The sequence below is a fragment of the Erithacus rubecula genome (assembly GCF_903797595.1).
Source record: "Erithacus rubecula genome assembly, chromosome: 16".
Taxonomy (NCBI): Eukaryota; Metazoa; Chordata; class Aves; order Passeriformes; family Muscicapidae; genus Erithacus; species Erithacus rubecula.
In genome coordinates, this window is record NC_136668.1 from 3,497,875 (window position 1) to 3,517,323 (window position 19,449).

Below are 19,449 nucleotides of genomic sequence, written 5' to 3' on the forward strand. Positions count from 1 at the left end.
GCCTTCACCACAGCCCTGTGACAGCAGAAGATGGTGCAGTATTTTATTACCAAACCTCAACAAGGAATAACTTTAATACTGAACAAGACTCAATTTTTGTCATCTTTTTTACTCCTGTCACTTGTACAGTCTTTTCTGTTTGATTTTGCTGATATTTATAACCCTGCAAACTGTTCCAGCTCCCCATCACTTTTTGACTGTTCTGGCCAAGTTTCTTCAAATTCTTTTTGCAACAGGAGGATTCCAAGGTTTAATAGGCTTTTCATGACCATTTCTTTGCTCTGTGACTCCATGAGGGTCATAATCTGCAATGGGAACTGCATGCTTTGAAAAAGGGGGTACAAAAGGTAGACAGGAAAAGAGAGAAAATGTAAAACTTGGAATTGCTGCACATTTTGTCTTTAACTGGAAAACAAAAAAAAAAAAAAACCAAACAAACAAAAAAAAAAAAAAAAGCTGTGTGTGAGAGATCCCTTGAGAGTTTGGATTTTATTATTTTTGTAATTATTCTCATTCACCATCCATGTTTTTGTGTGGACTATGCTGCACCCAGTGTCAATGAGATTATTACCTTTGCTTCAGCACTGTAAAATCATAGTGTGCTCTAGAAAATGCATGAAGAAAATACTTTCATAAGAGGCTCCATCTCTTACCTAAGAAAGATCTTGTCAGATATTTATTGATTCTTGCTTCACCTTTATGCTCAATCATCCGTCCTGCTGCCTTTTATTGAAAATATCTTATGTCCCTTTTCCATACCCCAGTCTCATTATATTAGAATCAGTGTGTCCATCATGTAAGTTTGTAAATGTTTTATGTGCTTATACCTGGAGACATTCTCAAGAAATTTAACATCATCTCAGATTAAAAAACCCAAAAAATAACAAAAAAAAACCCCAAGCAAAAAACCCCCAACAACAAAAAAAAAAACCACCCAAAAACCACAGCTACCAAAGCTGCTCTACTGCTAGAAGGCGAAAGAGCAGATGAGGTTCCCCTGCTGCCTCCCAGTCCTCAGCATCCTATAAATAAATGTAAGATAGAAGAGTACTTGCTTTCTTATGAAGGGTATGGTGAATCCCTTCTCCGTAAAAATATTTTTAGCAGATTCATAAATAACTGAAAAATTTTAGCCTGTCTCTATAATAATTGTTCATCACTCATTCCTTTACATAAAATTGATCACAAATAAGAAAATAAAGGAGTGATATGAGTTTCAAGTGAATGACAAGTTCTCAGTTGTCAGACATCCTAGGAAATATCACACTTACACATCAAGACATAAAACTGCTTCTATTAGTAAAAATGCTAATATATCTGAAATAATTTACTATCTCTATTAAAATAGACTAATGATCTTGTTTATATAGTCCTGCTATATAATCTAATAATCTTGCTTCTTCAAAGCAAATCTATATATTTGTTAAGTCCTAACTCCTAACTGACTGGATTGGTCAAGTGGTAATAAACTTACAAGGTTCACATTTACACTTTGGACCATCAGAGGTTCACAACCTACAGTCTGAAAATCATTGGACCTTAATGATATTTTCTCTCGCAAAACAGTTCTAAACTATGCATGACTATTCCAGTTGGGTTTTGCTGAAGCTAAAAGGTTCACTGGAGTCAGGATCAAATAGCTCTCAAGATCTGGAGAAAACATAAACTTATTAGCATTTCCTACAACACTGGGGATAGGTCAGTGCATAAACCCACACACCACATGGTTCCATGTGCCAGTTCCCCAGGATCTAAAGAGCTATTTTCATAACTGTCTTGGCCAGCTGGTAATGTTGTTTCCTGGGAAGTAATCTCTGAACAGACATAGGTATGCTTGCAAGGGAACACTGCCAAAACATTTGCTATTCCCATTATTCAAATAGCTTTTTTTTCCCAAGTATATTATCTTTCATTAGCAAAATCATCCCCTTTGCACTCATATGGTCAGTGCATCTGTCTCATTCTATTTCTGCCTCATTGAGAAAAATCTCCACATCTGGTGTCTTGCCAAATAAAGAAAAAACAAAAAAGAAAAAACATTGGGGAAAATACTAACAAAACCAAGAAAATTAATCCCTGTTGGCATTAAAAGTACAAGCATATTTATTAAGACTACACCGTGTTCTCTGACATAGGGTAGGAGCTTTGAAATTGAAAGAATGACTTTTTCCTGAAAGTGAACATTATTTGTGCAATTTTTAGAGGTTTTTATAAGGATTAAGAGTCCACAAAGCAGATACAACATGGGGGTGTAATCAGCTGCAATATTCAATCTCACAAAGCAGAGGCTGTTATTTATGCTGAGTTTCACTTTGTGCAAGGGATCCTCCTGCAGACCACAGTCAATATGTGCAAACACACCAGCACTGAGGCTTCAGATTACTGCAGCCAGGGGTCCCCTGGAATGCTGTGACCTTCCTAGGAGAGGTTTGAAGAGACACCCTTGAGGTGCACTGGCACTTCTCTTTGTCCTTGGGATAACCCCAGCAAGGGGAGCAGCCTGTGGCTGCAGGCAATCAGCTCCTATCAGCAAATTCCAGCTCAGTGGCTTCAGCTGTGCCTTGTGAGGTTATCCCAGGCTGACTCCGGGGCAGAGAGACAGAAGCACTGCATGGCTGTTCCACAGATTTAGCCTTTATTGCCCAGCAGCTCTGTGAAGGGGGCCAGGGATGATGGATGCTCCTCGGGGGCTTTCCCCTAGTGACAACTTTAAGGGTTTTGCTGGGTAATAACATGGCTGTAAATTAATAGTGAGATGGGTACAATGGTGTGCCAGAGATATCCCTTAATCCACTTGGTCCATGAAGCAGGATCCAAAAGAGATGTTATTCCAAGGACAGGCAGTGACCAAAGACAGGGGTGAAGGGATTGAGTTCACAATACATAGGGAATACTTGAGGGCAAAGGTCCAGTCCTGAAGGATTTGACCTTTTATGGCAAAGGTCTAGTTGGTCTGGGGAAAGACCAACTCAGAATCAGTATTAGCAATAAGATTTACTTTGGAATGTGATAATTAACATCTTTGCAGTGCCCAGGGTCTCAGGTTCATGTCTCCTATTTCAGTTGATTCAATTACTACAGACAGCTCCCCACCTGAATTGGGAAGAGCTGGGGTTTTTATGGGGAAAGCAAGGGGGGTACCAAAGGGGGAAGAATCAATGGGTTACAAATCATCAACATGGGCACCAAAGCAGGTGGTGTAGCTGAAGCCCTTGGGATAGCTCACCATGGCAAAGGAGGATGTGCCCAGGGATGGAGGGGTGTCTCTCCAGGGAAGGTTTGAGCTAAGCTATATTGAACTCCACAGCCCATTCACAGGACATCCCTCCAGGGCAGAGCTGTGCCAAGCTCATGTCCACAGCCCACTCAAGGGACATCTCTCCAGGGGAGAGCCAGGCCAGACCCATCTGCCTCCACATCACGACAGTAAAGCACAACTGAACTCAGATCCTGCCTCTTACAGATTTCCTAAATACTGTGAGAAAAATTAATTAACCACTTGGTTGGAAACACAATAATACCTCCTTTTCCACAGACTGAGATTGGAATCTCTTCAATGGCAGGATCTTGCAAGTCCATGTTTGTATGATGTTTAATACACTGCCTGCCCTCACTCAGGCAAACCCTCTGGGGTGGAATGTATGTATTGCTTGGAAAATATTATTATGGAATCACAAATGAGAACACCAGGAAAAAGTATTGATTGCAGTCATCATGTCTTCTCTAAGCCTTTTGAATGTCTTTAGCATATGCCAAGCTAAATATATAAAAGCACTTTACAAAATCCATATGACAGTGCTTGAACACTCATTGGCAATTAACTTAGAGCTGCACTTGTTTTTCATGGAATCTGCAGCATTAGCTCCAGATCTGCAAACCAGATTAAAGGACATTATGGGGTCACATTTTAACGACTGAGTCTAATTTTCAGGGAGAAAAAACTTCCTTCTACACATTTTCCAGAGCTGTAGTATTTAAACTCATGTGTCTTTTGCCTTCACATGTTGCTGTAAGAACTTTGTGCACTGAGCTGTTATTTCAGCTGACTCCAACACACAATTGGCAGGAGGAAACCAGTGCCTATCAGTCTTCAATTTAGCAAAATCTGAGATTACATTTGCTACTACCAAAGGAATTTTTATCCCAAGGGTGATAGCCCTACCTGGTAGGTAACCACTGCCCTCTCTCTTCAAATATGGTGGCTGAGACTTATCCAGCAAGGCCAGAAGTGACATGCTCAGTGCTGGTGCCCTAAAAAAGACAGTGAAGACACTCAACCCATTCTAAATAAAGAGTTTCAGGAGGAGCCTTTTTCACTTTCCAAGTTCTTAAAAGCAAAACTAAGTCTCGGGCTTTTAAGTCTAATTTACCTTGTCTAGAGCTTCTGTAACTGATTTGTTATGTTTTCCCTTTTTTTTCACATGAAGGAAATACACTAATCTCCCTACTGCCTCTTATCCCCAAGGAAAACCGACCATTTACTCATTGATTTGGTAAAGAAATTAATTCCTGTGCCAAGAAATTAGTCTTGCAAACATTCTATGAATATTACTGTAAAATCACAAGGCTGCAAAACCAACCATGTAGAAGAAAATAATTTTGCATCATCAAATATTGATTAAACTAATGAAAACTTTGACAAACAGCCATATGATGGCATGAGATTAACTGCCTTGTGTGCTTTTACTAGATATTTTTCCTTTGTAATTAAGAGCAAGTTTATATGTCACAATAAATTAAATGAAGAAATGATGTGGAATTAAATTAATTTTACATTGCAGTTGAAAATGCAAATGATACACTTTTAATACAAATTATAGTCCTTTTTCCAGGACCACCATTGGTACTTCAGAAGCAAAAATTAATTAGAATTTTACAGGGGGTTCTAATAGAACAATTATTGGTGTCATTTATGAATACAGTAGCTGTAGTGCTAGACAAAAATTTAGTCTCTTATTGTTCTTCAGAAAAACTCTCTTATATTTTATATATGCGCCCAGATCAAGAGGATTTTAGAACCACCAAAACAAACTGACACAAAACTGCACCAAGAGTGTTAATAAGAACCATATTTGATGAGAACTGTTCTTAGAATAAATTTCTTTTCCCCCTTTTCTCAAAAGTTACCACTCTTTCAAGAAACTACAAGGATTTATACCAATCAAAAAATGAATTCACAGTGTGAAATTCCAGCCATCAAGAAAACCTACCAGTTAATAGGATATTATCTGCCACATATGTTTGCAAATGGAGGAGCATAGCACTAAGGGAAAGTGGAGAAATGCTATTTTGTGTGATCTAGTTTCAGACATATTCCCATGGGAGGTCCTGGCCTCCTAAAAATTCTCCTAATACTTGTTTTGCAGCATATGGTTTGTGAGGATTCAGAAGAAAACAGTGTGACCTGTAAATAAATGCCATTTTTAAGAAGGACCATGTGTGCAATTAGGAGATTCCCCAAAGAGCTAAGTGGGGTTTAAAAGCTACTCCAGTGCCTTTGGGCTGCAAAGCTTGGCACAGATTGAACCAGAAGATTATTTAGATTAACAGTGCCTGGGAGGCAGAGAGAGAGAGGGAAAGCACTGGCAGTGCTCAGCAGCACTGGTGTCCTGGCCAAAGCCTCACAGGAGACTGAGCTACACTCTGCTTTTAGGTGTGACGAGTATTGCTGCCTGTAATACTCTGATTATGTACAAGCACTTCAGTTCTTCCTGCCATCAGTGCTGTTGGCAAAATATTCTGGGGACTGCCTGGTCCATAATAGGCTCTGTCACAATTACTGGAGTTTAGGAAACTTCTGTTACCTGTGCAGCACCTTCCATCATTCCCTTCTCAAGTCCTCAGTATCACTACTTGGACTATTAGATGACTAAAGAGATGGCAGGAGAAAAAACATTTTTGAACAGAAATACCATCTAGAGAAAAATAAACCACTTTTTAACTTGTTCTAATCCAATATAAAACTAATTTTATTCTTTGATTTAGTCTTTTTTTTATTGCAAGTTAGAAAATAGTCCAAATACTGCACTGGTTTCTATTCCATGCAGGCTTTTACTTCTTTGACTAAGATTCAAATACTCCCAGGAGACCATACCTATGTATGACTTTTTTTTTACCTTATTCCTAAAGAGAGAGAAAAAAAATCTGAATTCAGTCCAGAGCTGAGTTTCACTGCTTTACATGATATTTCTCCTCCCTTCCACAGACAGCTCTTCAAGGAATGTATGAACCTCAGCTCCCATAAGCCTAGACTGCACGTGGGGCTGTTTGCTGTGCACTGTCCCACTTCCTCTCATGTAATTCATCCAGCACAGTGAATTCACAGTCCCTGTAAACAACTTGGCAAAGTATTTATCCTGGACTGGTTCCAGCATCCTGAAGGATGACCTGTACCTAACTTCTTCCCAGCTGAAAGAACACTTCAGTCTCCATATCCAGTCATTTGGGTTTTTTACCTTGTGCTGAAAATCTGTCATATGAATAGCAATTACACCTTAAAACAGATAATTTCTATGAGGGCTATTTCTCCACTGAAACTAGATTAATTCACTTATTTAGAAAATGTATCAGAGGTATCAGAACTCTGAAAAAGCCCAGACAACACTGACTCGGACTGGCAGTAAATCAGTGGCCAGACATGACAGCTCCATATTCACCATAATAAGTGAATTTTTGAGTATTACTATATCCTTCTTTTTGAAGGTCTTCAAGAAGCTCAGTGAATATTATATCCAGTAAAAATGACATTCAAGCTTTCAAAAAGGCTTATTTTACTCTGAAACAGACTTCATGAAAATGTCACTGGAAATGCACATTTCTTCTGGTTCCCTGATTCAGTCATCAAATTTACCCCAGTGAGAGCTGAAATAAATGCTTTTTCTTTTTTCTTCTAAATGCCAGTCAGGAGATGACAGATTGTACTCACAATCTGAATTATTTGTGAGTGCAATTTTGTGACGACTGCTTGTATGGTCAGTTTCAGGCCTGTTTTTGAGAAGAGTCTTTTCTTAAAGAATCAGAGTAGCACTTCAGCATATATCTAATTTGAAAGCAATCCTCCTCTCCCCTTAATTCAGCCAGGTTTAAGCATATGACTCAAGATGACTATTGCTGAAATTTCTCCTTGATCTCCTTAAAGAAACAGCTTCAAATGCAAAAGCTACTTGTTTGTTCTGCTAGACTATACTTTTTATTACAGTTTATTACTTGTTATTACTACTTATTTATTAAATTAATCATATCTTGTGGTGATGTTACACTGGAAATATGTTGTCGGTTTCTTTTTCTCTCTAGGATTGCTTGGCTAGCTCTGGACCATGGGAGATGAAGAGTGTCAACAAGGACAAAGGTAAAAGACAAGGAGGCTCCTTCTCCCAGAGACCACAGTCCCACAGTTAATTATGAAACAATTCCAGGGGAGAGAGAAAGAAAAGAGGGAGAATCAAAGGTGGTGGGACATTTTAAATACAGGGGGAGGGGAGGAACAGAGTTATGACCAATGGGATATAACCAATGGGATATAACCAATGGGATATAACCATTTGCTTACCCTCTTGTGCTACAGCTGGGCAGAGGAGAGGGGAAGAAGAGAATTAACAAAGGGTTCATGACTTGAGATGAGGACTGGAAGAAAAACACTCTAAAGGCAAAACAGGTTCAAATTTAAAGGTATAAAGTAAATTTATTATTAACGGTATCTTGGTTTGAAAGACAGGTATCTGCTAAGAAAAGCAGAAGTCCCCGTGTTAGGGTGTAGCCCACAAGTGTTTAGCATTACAATGGGGAAAATTCCACAGAGAGAAAAGAGGAAGAAAAAAGAAAACCAACCCCCACCATCTGGGAAGAAGAAAAACTGCTGCCCATAGATACCACTGTCAACAAGTTCCAATAATTCAAAGATTCTTGCAAGATCCCACAGCCCCAGGAGGTTGATCTCATCTAGGCTCTGCATCAGGGAGTCACTTGCCATGTTTCCACCACAAACATGGCCCTCGGCCATCTAGCCACCAGTGATGGCTGATGTGGCACTGGTGCTCACCAGATGGTGACTGGGAAGGAGTAGCCACTGCCACCCCTGCCCTTCTGCCCACAGCAGAGCTGGCCAGGTGTGGCTGGGCAGGCAAGATTTGCCATGGGCTGTGAGATGGTGGCAGCCATGGCCACAGGCCATGCTGGCATGGTGGCAGCTGTGGCCATGATGGCAGGTCCTCCACACCCCGGGGGAAAAAAACTGCACGTGAGCTGTTTTGATTTTCTTCTTAAATATATCATCACAGAGAAGTTACCAACCTCTCTAATTGGGCCAGCAGCATGTCCATCTTCAGAGCCTTCAAAGACTGGCTCTGTTGGATGTGGTGAAAGCTTCTAGAAGCTTCTCACAGAAGTTACCCCTGTGGCCCTCCCCTGCTACCAAAAAATTAGGCCATGACAAATCAACACAAAATTCTTGAAGCCCTCATCAGATTTATCTAAAGGTAAAAAATAACCACAATGTAGACCTTCACATAAATTAAATTTAAAACAAAATTCCAACATTCTCAGTGAATTTTCTGAAGCATTTTTCTTCACTTCCTCAACAATACACTGTTGATGTTTTTATCCAGAGGAGAACTATGCTGTAGATCAATCTGGATAGTCTCTAATGAATAAACTTTTAAGTATTTTTTACAGCACTTCATTATGAGCATTTTCTAGGCAAAGAACCACCATTCTCTTTCATCTTGCAGTTTCAGTGCGTGAAGCCATTCCCCTAACACAGCCTCACACACCCACACAGCACTCCCTGAAAGATCATCTCCTACCTTCCTGCAGCTGCTGCCCTCATCACTTAGTCACTGACAAACTGTATCATGGTAAATTACATTTTTATCATATTTAATTTAATTCTGGAGCAATCTCTTTGGAAGCAAACCACATCTTGCTAAAGCATGCCTTCTGTAGAGTAGAACTGCTGTACTCTACCTCAAACTGACTGCATCTCAGAACATTGCACTTGCTTAAATGCCACATTTAAAGCACACAGCAAAATGTTCCTTTAGCAAAATTTCATATTCCACACTACAATATTAGTCATTTTTATACAAGGCAAACCATTAACCACATACAGATTAAGGGCCTATGCCTTCCACAGGAAGAAAAGATTTTTTTTCATATACAGGCAGTACAGGATTTTTTCTAACCTGTACAATTGCTATAGTCTTGCATGTGCTGCATGGTTCTCCTCCTGATTGGCCACTCCCAGGTGAAGAAAAAGTGTCAGCTCTCTGTGCCTCGATTACTGCTTTTTTGAAGGTAGGAGAAGATACATCAAGACTTTATTTGGAAAATAGTTACAGCTTAGTGGCTTATGGCATGGAAAAAATGTCAGTGATATTCCTGTGACAAATATAAATACAGGACAATGAGCATATGTGGGCAAGGTATTCCTCTGCTTGGGTGGCACGTGAGAAAACACCTTCCTATGCTGCAGGTGAAGTATCATGGCTTAGAAAATGGCTGAGGGTTTCCAGAGTATGAATAATGGAAAGAATTGTCTGGGAAACTAAAATAATGGTTTGCCAAGTCTGGAATTATTCCAAACCAACTTCTAACATTGGATAAGACTTGGGAGAACCATGTATGTAAAAAAATAGGAGACTGCCACACAGTCAGAAGCCCTCCTGAACTTGAACTACCAGTGTTCAACCCCTGCCTCTCTCACCAAATATTTCTAGTAACTAAATCTGCTCATGACCAATTTTTTGTAGATTTATTTTCCATACAGAAAAGGATCACAGAAGATCTTTCTCAGAAATAAAACTTTACTTCTCAGGAAAAGACAACTGCCATTGAAAAAAAAAATACAGAAAAAAAAACATGCAAAAGATTTCAGCAAGGTCTCAGAACTACAGCTGGATACTAGATTTATCTCAGGCTGAGTTCATGAAACTTTGAGAGGAGCCCCAGCTGACAAAATCATGATGTAAAAACAGAATCAACAAATGGCTGAGGTTGGTGTGACCTCTGGAGAAGTCCTACACCCCTTGGTTAAGCAGGAGCAGCACCACACCAGGGTGGTTCCAGCTGGATTTCAGTATGGATTGAGACTCCAACATTTCCAGGCCAACACATTCAAAACTGGACAGAGCTGTCAGTGTCCTCAGTTACATGAACTAGGCAGAATTACAGAAACTGAGAGGTATTATAGCATGAAGATTACTAACTGAACTTATTGTAATTACCAAAGAGAGAAAAGGTGATATGAAAATGATAGAGGGAGAGTACGTGAACACCATCAGGTTATTGTTTGACAAAGTGACTTTTCTCTCCCAAGAGACATTTTATGTATTTATGTAATCAGAGAACCGTATGCCTGAGACTTCAAGAAAACAAATTTTCCTGCACTGGGAAGGAAATCGGACATTTCTCTCACTGAATGTAATTATGCAGCAATGAAAGAAACATGACTGTTTTTTAAAAAAGTGACATGTCATAACATAAAATGTGTATTGTGTACCTTTGCCTATGATTACACATAATCCCCACACAAGTTCAGTCATTCCCACAATGTCAGCACTCTGAAAGCATGGCTAAGTTGACTGTTTATGTCTGATACTCTACTAGCTCCTAAATCACTGACACAGTCTGCTGAGGAAAATTGTATATTTGATACTACAGAGTTGCATGACAGGTCACTACAGAATTTATTCCCCACACATTGAGTACTTGCAGGTGGAGACATCTTTACTTCTCCTTGTCAAGTCCATTAATATGAAGGGTTAGTGTCCTGACACAAAGCAATATTACCACATGGGTTTTAAACATTATATTAAGTGTTACAATGCATTACACCAGCTGAAATGATGTCCTTCTCCTGTCTTGAAAAGTGACTTATTTTGTAAAGTATGGCTCTGCTGAGAAGTTACTTTATAAAACTGGTATCGGGTATCACATGACATTGTGATGACTGACTTGTACCATATTTCTCAAGCTACAGATAATTTTTTCCCCTCAACTTCCATCTTCATCTGACAGTCCAGAATTTTTTTCATGAATGCTGAGGCTCAGGCAGATCTGCCAAACCCTCACCCCTCACCATGCCTCCACAGCTTAGCCAGGCAAGCCCTTGATGCAGGTCCACAGCTACAGCTCGAATGACTGGGGCTGAATAGGAGCAATTTAAGAGCAATTTAGAAACTTATTTCTAAACAAAACAGCCTAGTGAGGTCGTGAATCTTCCTTTGTAATGAGCCAAGAACCCTAATAACCCTCACTGCATATTTCAGTAAAGGCTTCTGCTTTAATTCACAACTTGACAGACCATTACTCCTCTTTGGTCAGTGAGGAGGTTGGAGGGAATTTGAGAAAGCTGCTTTTTAGAAAGAAAGAGTTTTTCAAATTCTGCTATCTAATACCCATTTCTGTTGGTAATTCCCAAGCCAGAAACAGCATCCATGTGAAACCTGCATACATTCAAAGGTTTTGAATGTGCATATGGAAATATTATATTAAATGTTACTAATTAGATTATTTTTAGAGATTAAGATCATAAACCACTTCAGCTCATGAATGTATCCATATACCAATAGCAGGAATACACTCAGATTCTGTTATGATCCCATAAATTAATTGATTCAGTATTTTCAGCAGTAAAATTATAGCTCTGCCAGTTGCCTCTCTGCCATGACTCAGAATAGGATCACTGCCTGACAGCACAATCCTCTTAGAAGATACAGCTGCATGCAATTTTAAAATTGGAATTGTTTTTGTTAATAATGTCTTCTTCAGATTTCACTCTGATCTCTGTAAATCAATGAAACCCAGATGAATTCAAAGAGTTAAAACTGTGTCAAACCAATAAAGCAGTTAGTCAAAAAAGCCCTCATAACCTCCATGTCAGTTTTGACAGCCTACCATAAATATGTTACCATATTAATACTCTAAATAAATATTTGACCTTGTCAAGTCCCATAACTAAATGAAATCTAGGCTATAGATTAATTGATGTATACAACTGCTTTTCTACACAAGCTTTTGCATTTTTTTGTTGCACACAGGAGACAAGTTCATGATTGATTAAAGAATAATCTAACAGCAGAATGAGGTCTGACAGGACCTATAGGATTTAAAGAATCCAATGGGCTGTGGATTGACTTTAAAGTATACTGAAAACCATGAGGTGAATGTCAAATTACCACACCTTTAATTTAATTTCTGACCTGGAAAAATTAGAGAGAAGAAGAACTAGTAAATATTTTCTCTGTTGATGGTGGGGTTTTATACTTTTGGAGTAAATAATAAGGTTTATTTAATTTAGCTATAAGGTTCAGTTAATTTAATGTTTTTGGATTACATACAGTTGGGATTTTTAATTTTTCAATTTAGAGATAGTTGCTTATATATAATTATACTTTTCCAAATGCTGCTTTATACAAAAAGTTGGGTGTTTATACATTGGATTATTTATGTGGCTTGTTTTTCTAAAATTTTGGGTTTTTCTAGAGTTATTATTTTGCACAGGTTTTATATCTTCTATTTTCTATATGGTTGTTTTTATATGTTTGGTTCTTCCTATGATTGAATATTGTTAGACTTCTGGGGTTTTTTTGTGGCATATTTTAAAACTTTTGTTTGTTAAACGGTTCTTTTTTTTCTACACTTACACAGTCAGTTTTAATTTGGTGGGATTCTATATATGGCAGATTTATTCAAAAATCCCTTTTTTTTCGGAGGTTGTTATGACAGTTAATCTTTTAGTATGGTTCATTTTAGCAGGTTTGGGAGTTTTAAATGCTTTGTTTACTATTTTGTCTTTTAAATACAGATGGGCATTTCTACCTTGGTTGTTTATTGCAGTTGATTGCTTTTATACAGTTGGTAGTTAATGTGGTTGGCTTTTGATGCAGTTAGGTTGTAATATAATTGGGTTCCGGCATCCAGTTGTATTTCTACCACTACTGTTTTTGGGTTTATGCAATTGCATTCATACAGTTGGTTCATTGTACTTTGGCTGTTTAATGTGTTTGATTATTTCTGCTTTCATATTGTCATACACTTAGTTTTTACATTGTTAGTTTTTCATGCAACTGTTTTTTCGTATGGTTAGGCTTCTATATTGTCAGGTTTTTATGTTTGGGGTTTGGACAATTGTTTTTTACACAGCTGTTTTTACTATAGTTGGTTTTCTACCAGCTGGTTTCTGCACATTTGACAGTTGGGGTTGGTATAGCTGGATTTCTACATGGCTGGTTTTAGATGATTTATTTGCCCCTGGTTTTTTTCACTTTTTTTTCTCCCCCACTATTGGCTTTTGCACAGTTGGTTAAAATATGTTTGGGTTTTACACAGTTGTTTCTAAACCAGTTATTTTTATAGATGTCTTTACAGTGGTTTTTTTACGTGGTTCTTTTTCATAATATGGGTGCTATTTGGTAGGGGGTTTTTTTATATTGTTGGGGATTTACACCTTGGTTTTTATATTACAGTTGGGTTTTTATATTGTTAGATTTTTGTACCATTTTCTTTTATAGGGCTGTTTTTAAACAGCTGGACATTACAGAATAGATTTTTACCTGGTTGTGTTTTATAGAAATACTTTAGTAAACTCTGTTTTACATTACAGTTGGGGTTTTTAAATGGATATTTTCAATACAGTTGGTCTTCAGTACTATGGGGTTTTTTTGTTGTTGTTTCAGTGCAGTTAATTTTGATATGGTTGTTTGCTTATTCAGTAGGGGCTTCACTTTCTCTTTCTATTTTTGCGTTTTTTACGATATAGGTATATGTATGTGTATGTTTGAAAGGTGTCTGCCAAGGAAGGCAGGAACCTCCCTTGGAATAGAAAATATGACCGCATTACCTCTGAATTACTATAACTTTGAAAACAAGGGACTTTCAGGCAAAGATGGGAAAAGGAATAATAGTACTTTACTAGTATGTATGTGTATAACAAGACAAATAAACAACAACAAAGGCAGCTACAACAAACAGAATCAGAAACCCAATGAGCCTCTCTCAGCTGCCAGCCTTTCCCTGTGCTGCAGTTCCGGTCACAGCCTGCAGGGGGCGCTGCTGGCTCCCGGCCGGGCAGAGGAGATGCAGTGATTCCCCTGCAGGGGGCGCTGTGAGCAGGGCAGGGCAGTGATTCCCCTGCAGGGGCGCTGTGAGCAGGGCAGGGCAGGGCAGTGATTCCCCTGCAGGGGGCGCTGTGTGCAGGGCAGGGCAGTGATTCCCCTGCAGGGGGCGCTGTGAGCAGGGCAGGGCAGGGCAGTGATTCCCCTGCAGGGGGCGCTGTGAGCAGGGCAGGGCGGGTGCAGTGGTTCCTCCACGCCTGCAGGGGGCGCTGTGAGCAGGGCAGGGCAGTGGTTCCTCCACGCCTGCAGGGGGCGCTGTGAGCAGGGCACTGGGGTGAGCGGGAAAAGGGGTTTCCGTGGCAAGCGCCCAGGGGCAGCAGCAGGGACCTCGCTCAGCAGAGGCCGGCGCAGCCCGCGGGACAAACAGAGAGTAGCAAAGACACTGCAGCAGTAGGAGGAACTGCAGGGGTCAGGTGGACACGGGGTGTTGGGTTAGGGCCTAACGAGAAAGCCCAAGGCAGCAGCAGAAAGCAGCAGGGCTGGGCAGCTCCGCCGGCCTTCTCCATGACAGCTGTGGCACGCAGGGCCTCAGCGAAGGAGCAGGGGCCTCCTGGGCCACCCCAGTACATGGTGACGGTCCTTTCCATGTTAATAAGGTCCCAGTGCAATAGCTGCTCCTACAAGCAAAGGCACATTCAGAGTAAGGAAGGAGCAAGGCAGAGCTGGGCTCCATGGTGGCACTGGATTCTCCCCGCTGTAAACAGCTCGACCGTGCTGCTCTGATGCTGAGAGCCAGAGCAAGCTCAGGGCTGAGCCCAGCCCCTCACCCCCAACACCTCACAGCATCTCTGCCCTTCCCCAGAGAAAGCCCCTCAGGTAAGAGAGTAGCCAGCCACAGCCTTCCCCCCACCTTGGCCATTTCCTCAGTATCGCTAGCTACGGTCTCTTAGCAACAAAAGAGAGAAAATTCCCTAAGAGAAAGCAAAAAAAGAAAAAGAAAAACTTTAACCTTCAACAATATCACATTATTTTCTATGATCATTTCTATTTCAGTTGGAGTTTTAGATGGTTGCCTGTATTCCAGGTCAGGCAACCATTAAAGAAGACCTGTACCCCAACTGACACCTTTGGAGGCATTTGTTGAGTTGTGGTGATCCCAGAAGGGAAAGTCCCAAGCAGTTATGGGATTGCCCATGTTAATGCCTCATACATATTCCCAACCCTCCTTTTCCAGCTGATCATCACCATTCCCAGTCCCTAGAATGTTCTCCCTTCCTTTATCCCATTGCCCCAGCTGATGCAGTCCCACCAGCCTCCCCCACTGCACCCTGCCTTCCCTTACCCCACCTCTGCACCACTTTCCCCTGGACCCACTGCACCCAAACCCCAACTCCCCCCCTCCCCTGCCCCACATTTACACCCTGGACCTCCCTGCACCTTGGTCTTTGACCACCAACTCCTACAAAGACCTTGTCCCCTTGGTTAGTGTGCTCAGATTTTTGGGCCTCATTCCACATTTATTTTCACTATTATTAAAGTGGTTTATGTTGCTAAGTCATGGTCATCACACTGCTCTTCTTTTATTTTCCCCATGATTGCCCTGATATGAGAAGAACCCTAACAAGTATTGTCAGAAACCACCCTCACACCCGACAGTTGGGTTTAATAGGGTTAATTTCTCCTTTTTTTAAGGCTGGTGTTTTTTTTAGACCTTGAGTTTTTACTTCTGTACTTTTTAATCTGGTTTATTTTTCAACAGCTGTGTTATTAAATGAAGTTGTTTTTTTAGATGGTTAGTTTATTACTGTTTATTGTACTGATATAGGGTGGGGTTTTAAAATTTTTTTAAATACCTACAGCTTTTTCTTTCTATTCTGTTTTTTGAGTAGGTTTTACATTTTAGTCTTAATATGGTTGAGGTTTTTCATAACATTTTAAATATGGTTGAAGCTTCAACTACAACGACAGGTGAAAGCTAATTTCTATACAGTGTGCATTTTGACAGCAAACACAGGTTCTTATAAAACCTTTCTCCTTCATTATTTATAATAATAAATGCTATCTTTATGTGCTGTAATATAATAATTTTTATAATATGGGCTTTTCATATATTAAACAAATGTACAGACACATGCAGAGACACATCCAAGGTAACAGAGGTATTGCAAAGTCTGTGTGGGTTCTGGGAATACAGTGACTGGAGAAACATGGACACTGTTGATGGTGACATCCTTAAATTCTCTCAGTGTCAGTGGTGAGACACCAGTGCTGTACAAGTCAAGTGCAGTGTCCTCATGTTTTCCTTCCTTCTGCCTCTGGAGAGAAGTGGAAGATACCTGGCATGTAACATACCCACTGCCCCTACTCAGAAACTGCTGTCTCCTCCAGTCCTGAAAGGACATTTTAACACCTGGTACAGATGGGTGCATTTATGGCCAAACAGGCAGCTGGAACCTAGCCAGTATTTCACTTTTCAATATTTAATAACAAACTTATTGAGGTTTCTCTGACCTTCCCATTTAATTTTTTTTGTTCCTTCTTCAAGCTCACACACATACTGAAATTTTCTTGTCAAAATTACAGAGTACCTTCTCATTAAAAGTTGAGATAATATAGGGATCTATTCATTTGGAATCAAAGAGCAGTGTTACATTTTGCAGTAATGCTTATTAAATAATTTAAATGTGAAAAGAAAATCTTGCATTCTGCTCATGGGAAGTGTGAAGAGCAATGATTTTTAAAATGTAGATTTTTGATTACTGAATTAAATGATGTAGAACAGAAGACTGTCATGTTTAAAGAACAGGAAATTTTGTTTTAAAATCCTCATTTTAAGTTGTTATTTGCACATTTGAGACCCACTGAAAGCTGTTGCAATACACCTAATTAATAAGCCATATATATTTGAACATCTGTATTTCACTCTTCATTTATATTCTTGCTCATCCACTTGGAGAAAAAGCACTTTAAAATATTGAAATGAACATCCAGTCAGTAGATAAAACTGCAGTTGTCTGGTAAAATTGTCTGGTCTTATCACCTGTTATGTGTATGGTTTGCAGCTGAATGACCTTCTGATAACACCTACTTTCTGTCATCTACACCATCAGCTCATAAATACATTATGGTTTACATTCTGAGGTATGAAGCCTTAAATTCAGCTGACTGAGAGTGAGACACTACTGAGTTTTTTCAAATATTACCCTAGGAGATGCTCTGGATAAACTGGTAAATTAAACCTTGGTCATACCTGGTTACTGCAAATTATGCATTGGATGAAACAACTTATCATTCATTGCTAATAAGCAGGAGATAACAGCAGGCTCTTCCTGGCAGCCTTTCCTCTCTTATCTTTCTAGACCAAAGACCCTTTCTAAAGAAAAGTAGTTTTTAACAATAATGCATATAATGGCTTCTGGGTTGGTTGCTGGGACTTTTTTCCCTGTTTTCCCCACTGACTGCAGTTACTGCACCCGTTTTCAAAGTCACTGAACATAAACAACAGTTTGCAATCTGGGTGGAGACAGATCCTCACGCAGCCACACTGCCAAACTCAGTCTCTTACCTCAGTCTCTGCCTCACTGACATTTAAATTGCAGTAAAGAAGGGCTAAATTTTTGCCAGATATCTCCAGGAAATATGAGAAATGCTTACAGATAAATAATATTAGACATCATGATAGTATCAACCAGGAAAACAAAGCAGTTTTCCTGATATTGAATAGTACTTCATGATGCCAAACCAAAAATGCATTATGAGAGGAAATTTAATTGAGTCACTTTTTACAAGCAGATAATCCTGACCTCTATGTTTAACAGTGTGTATGACAGTCTGGCTATCAGGAATGCAGTGCAGTAAGAATATACTTAAAGACCACTGAAACAAACATCAAAACAGGCTATTTTAGTTTGATTTGGGTAAATTTCCATACTTTGTAAATTCAGTTGGCTCGTGCATATTTTACATGTTTCAGTGAAAGCCTGACATCTTTCATTTAATTTCTTCTAAGCCTACAGTAATGAAATGAGTCTTCTGCCAGAATTTTTCAGTCTCTGGGTGACTGAATTGTAATATCATAGAAGTTAGGAAAATAACTACCAAGATAATTTTCTTAGTTATCTAACAGCTACACACGAAATGAATAGACTAATCAAACTACTTCCTGCATGGAAGCATCTGAGGGAGATTATTTTTGCCTTTTGCACTAGAAAACAAAATGTTGCTAAGCACTTGAGAGGGGTGAATACACTGGGCACCAAGTCAAACCATTCTGCACCACATCCCAGGATGTCAGCTGTTTGCTCTTGTTTCCCTGCTAGAGGCATCATAGGCAACTTAGAGCAGTCCAATTCAATGCTTTTCCATAATTCAAAGTACTCCATCCATTTAAAAATATTCACTCATGCAAAATATTGAAAGCTTAAATATGTTAAATGACAAAAATTAAAGAATCATTTAATTTTTAACCCAGAAATGTTACCTTACAATATTTACCTTAAATGTAGGTTAATAAAAAAATTTATCTGAGCTATGTTCCTCATGAAATAAAACAGTCCTTAAATTTTTCATCTGCCTTGATTTTTCAATTACATATCTTAGTCACATTTGTCTGTAAAAAGACAGTGAGGTGTCCAGATCGTTCCCAGTTCACAGCAACCCATCTCATGCAGTTTGCAGCATGGAGAGATGTGAAAGTACAGCTTAGAAAACCACAGAGTTAATATGAAACCTCTCATGGGAGGCTGATGAAATGCACAAGATTTAAGAATTAATATACACTGCTTCTTTTCAGTCCCATTCTGTCATATCAGTTGTTTCCAGAGATATAGGAAAATCATCCAGCTGTAAACTAGCAGAGGAAATTGACTTTCTAGGCACTGCTCACTAGCACACAGAGCTGTGTATAATCACCTGTGTCAGTGCACAAACCTCACCACAGCTAAAAAGCAACACCATCATACATTAGGAAAATTCCCTCTGCTGTGACAGCCACATGGAGTGACAGTATACAAAGATTTTGAAAAAGAATTTTTTTTAATAGAAGTTCTTTAAAAGTTCTTATAGCTTTTACAGTTCTCACTGAGTTTATTTTACCACAAAGCAATTCTGAAAGAAAACAATCTCAGCTATCATCTAAAGAAGTGGGAAGAAGGATCAATTACACAGCCTATGGAATACTTCTGGTTGCTATCAAAAGCATAGACTTAATACAGTTTTCCCAACAGATCAAAGAGTCACTCTCATAGTGTCCTATTTCAAACTGTGGACTCTGCAAAAGACTCATATTGCCTCTGCAAGTTTTGAATAAACTGATTGTTCACAATGAATATGTCAGAGCAGAACAATAAGTATTTTATAAATTCGTCTTAGTTTTATTTTTTTGATCTGCAGGGAGTAG